This window comes from Drosophila arizonae, chromosome 3 (assembly GCF_054131065.1).
Source record: "Drosophila arizonae isolate 15081-1271.41 chromosome 3, UAZ_ARI_1.0, whole genome shotgun sequence".
Lineage (NCBI taxonomy): Eukaryota > Metazoa > Arthropoda > Insecta > Diptera > Drosophilidae > Drosophila > Drosophila arizonae.
In genome coordinates, this window is record NC_142923.1 from 32,460,104 (window position 1) to 32,464,275 (window position 4,172).

The 4,172-nt window shown below is 33.1% G+C and overlaps 1 long non-coding RNA gene across 2 annotated transcripts; it reads right to left on the reverse strand.

The window, feature by feature from the left end:
• Positions 1–628: 628 nt before the first annotated feature.
• Positions 629–2,817, reverse strand: LOC149270108 (uncharacterized). 2 transcript variants are annotated; one of them, XR_016269500.1, is made up of 3 exons: positions 2,039–2,735; positions 1,423–1,952; positions 705–1,298 (listed from the first exon to the last, which is right to left on the reverse strand). It is a non-coding gene; the product is annotated as an uncharacterized LOC149270108 (long non-coding RNA). The 2 variants fall into 2 exon arrangements; XR_016269499.1 differs by having other exon boundaries at positions 629–1,298; positions 1,423–2,817.
• Between the last annotated feature and the right edge of the window lie 1,355 nt (positions 2,818–4,172).

The window sequence follows — 4,172 nt, forward strand, 5'->3', positions numbered from 1 at the left end:
TGCAAATATTTAAAAATAGACAACATAACGTCTACAGCACACCATCATCAGACATTAGGTACCGTTGAAAGAAGTCATAGGACATTCAATGAGTGCATTCGTTCATATATATCAGTAGATAAAACTGATTGGGACATATGGTTACAGTATTTCGTGTATTGCTTTAACACAACACCATCAGTAACTCACAATTATTGTCCATATGAATTAGTATTTGGTAGACAGAACAATCTACCAATTCAATTTAATAGCGTAAATAGCATAGAACCTATATATAATATAGAAGATTATTCTAAGGAAGTTAAGTTTAGACTAGAACACGCGTATAAGAGAGCGCGAATACTTTTAGAAAACAATAAAATTTAACAAAAAGAAAAAAATGATAAGAAAGTATTAGATTTTAAAATAGAAATAGGAGACCAAGTTTATTTAAAGAACGAAACAGGTCATAAACTAGAATCTTCATATATAGGACCATTTGAGGTCATTAGTATAGAAAAAAAAAAATAATATAATTATCAAGAATAAGAAAAATAAAAAACAAATAGTACATAGAGATAGGCTAAAATAAAAATAATAAAAATTTTTTCATAATTAAAAGGTTCATAAAATAGGTCTGATCAACCTAATATAATAAAACTAGCTGGCCCGGCAAACGTTGCATTGCCCTCTATATTATTTCTAGGTAAAAAATTGTTGAAAGCTATGTTGTTCAGGCTGGGATACACTGATAAATTTATTAATCGGATTTTCATTCAAGCACCTTGTTGTAAACGACATTCTTCGTTTTTTGGTCGGGTGCAAGAACAAATAATGCGGATCGTTTGCCAACACGTGAGCATGCCACGTACAATTGACCATGAGAAAAACACGCATTTTCTAGATTGAGGCCACAAATAGTCAAAGATTGGCCCTGTGACTTGTTGATCGTCATGGCGAAGGCAAGACGAAGCGGGAATTGAATTCGTTTAAATTCAAAGGGCATATCTGTTGAGCTCATCGGAATCCTAGGAATAAGAACTTCCTCATCTTTAAATTTTCCTTTGAGTATCAACGCGTGAATCACATTGCTCATCAGTTTTCTTATCACCAAACGCGTTCCATTGCACAGTTTTGGTTGGTTTAAATTTCTAAGCATGCAAATCATGGAGAATTGCTCTTTTCATAGCTGTGTTCATTTCTTGACGCCGGTCAAGTTGTTCTTCCATATTGCCCATGAAGTATATTTGCAAGAATTTTTGCTGTGCATCTTCAATAGGTTGCAATGATCCAATGCGATGGCAAATCTGGCCTTGAATCTTTAAATTCAAAGCCATAGTTATAGTTATATTTACAAACACTATTTACAGAAATCTAACAAACTACATTATTCAAAATTTTTTTTTGGCAGTCATAGAAAATAAAATTTTTAACGTAAATTACCTTAAATATCCGTCTCCAATATTTTCCGCCCCAAATTATGTCATTTGGAAACAGGCATTGTATTTTTGAGTGTTCGCTAGAAAATGTCGTGATTCTAGTGTTTCGCCATAAAGCAGGGAACGCAATGGCTATGGTGACCGCTAATGGCAATGTCACTTTACCACTAAGGCAGCACAAACCGGGCGTTTCACCAGCAAACTTCAATGCGCCACAATGCTAGCAAACAACGTCCATTGGACCAATGCAAACTAAACGATTCAAGCTGTTATCAATGGTGCAATCATATCGAAACGCTGCTCGATTCAAATCAATCCTTGAACCATTTCTTATTGCCATTTCACGGGCTGCCTCTCTTTGAGAAGCACGAATTAAGGCCCTTCTTCCCTGGGTACTAACGCGGAGCCTTTCTCGGGCGATTTCTCGCTCTTCGTCAGATAATTGACTCGCGCTATTCCGTTGCCTAATTGCATTATGGGTCCGCCGGGAAAGATTAGATCTTCTAGGACGCGGCATTTTTATTAATAGTAATACTGCCCTCGCACAAAACCATATAAAACAATCGAGAAATATAAATATAAATAATTTACACAAATTTATGTTTGAGACAAACAAATACCTGAACTTTCGAGATATTTAGCTTTTGTAAAAGTCCAAAAATACAATTTTTAATAATTAACTTTTTTTTTTTAATTTCGAATTTTGAATTTTGAATTTTTTATTTATTTTTGATTGTTAGGTTTTAATCTTTTGATTTTTTTTTTTAATTTTTGCAGATTTTTGATTTGAAATATTTATAAAGTTTAAAAGTCCGAAAATATAAAAAGCCAAAAATACACTTTTTAATAATTACCTTTTTTTTTAATTTCGAATTTTTAATTTTTTATTTATTTTTTGAACAGTCAGGTTTTAATCTTTTGATTTTTTGCAGATTTTTGATTTGAAATATTTTTCCTTTTGATTTGAAATTTTTCTTTTTTTTTTTTTTTTTTTTTTTTTTTTTTGAATAGTCAGGTCAGGAGACCGTAGACTGACTGACTACATTTGTTTATTTACTTCTACACTATTGTCAAAACTGTCACTGTTACCAAGCCTACTGGGTATAAAAAAAATTTGAACATTTGGGGAAAAAACCGCGTTGTTCAAGTATTCGGCAAATTTTTTCAGTATTTTTAAGACCCTATACTAAACTCGTTGCGGAGACAAATCCAACAAATCAAAAACCATGAAAATTGGTTCAGCCCAAATCAAGTTATAAGCAGTCTTCACTTTTACACAACTTTCTTTTATATATATAGATTAAAAAAAAAAAAAAAAAAAAAAATGGTTCATTTATTTCACTCTCATTTTATTCAAACCAACAAAAAAAAAAAAAAAAAATTTTTTTTAATTATTTTCATAAAGCCACAACAATAAAACAAAAATTTATATATTAAGAATATATATTAAAAAAAAAAAAATAATATATATATCTAATTAAATTTAAAATTAAATAAATAATTAACCCTCTAATGCTGTTTTCTTAACTATTGGAGGAAAATAATTGGAACAATTTTTTTTTAAGTAAATTTAGGCTTCTAAACTCAAAAATGAACTCAGAAAAAATATAGAAGTTTTTGTTTAGCCGTCAGGTGCAAAAAAGGTAATAAGTGTCTCAAGACACTCTTGGGCATCTAAGAGTAAAAAAAAAACGTATTTAATAGAAATGTTAATTTTTATTATTCATATGATATGTTTTAAAACAATTTTTTGTTGATGTGCAGCATAGATGTAAATTACATTTTTCACAAATGCATTGCGTTTGTGATGATTTACAGAGCTTGCACCGTCTCTTATTGTCCCGATCCAACCAATTTGGGAAGTGGTTGACTTGGTCAAAACGTAATTCCGCTATTGGGTGTAAAGTTTTTTTTCCAAGTTTAAGCTCAAGCTGTGATGGTCGGGCCCGTGGGGATTGTGAAAAAGGTGACCGATCTGTTCGCAAAGATGGTGACTGCATCTGGTCTTGTAGAGATACGGTACTGACTGGACGACCTGCGTGGGCTTTATTTCTAAAAGCCACCAATCCTTCAGCGATTAACTCGCGAAAATCGGGAAGTTCCATCAATTTGTCACTGATTGCGTTTTGTTTTTGAATTCGCCTATAAAGAATATAAGCATTTGTTGCTGCCATATCAATACAATGATAAAAAATTCGAGTAGCAGCATCTTTGGTTTTAGCTTTGATGTGATAACGGCCCATAAGTCCATCCATAAGATCAACGCCGCCCATATGTGAGTTATATTCCCGAATTATTTGCGGACAGTCAATTTCAATATGTTGCTTTTTCTTCCTGTCATAACGGTCAATCTTAAGTGTTCTTTCACTTAAACTTTCCGTAGCAAACGGTTTAACACCTACGTAAGTTGACAATAAGCGAACGGCCTTGCTATCCTTCCAAAGTACATTACTGACTTCTACCCCGTATGACGTGCCTACGAACTCAGTCGAAAACCCTCTCGGCTTTTTGTTAATGATTGTATCGTCAGGTAGCTTGCAATTGGGGATTCGATTCGCACGTACTGTGCCAAGGCTATAAATACCCTTTGCTCGCAAATATACCATTAGAGGCAAAGAGGTATAAAAATTATCAAAGTAGACGATGTGGTGCTTAAAGCTTTGTACTGTTTTGGTCAAACGTACTACTATGTTGGCCGAAGCACCAAGATCTGGGTGACCAGGTAAGACAATGTTATCGCCTGCTCCACTATAA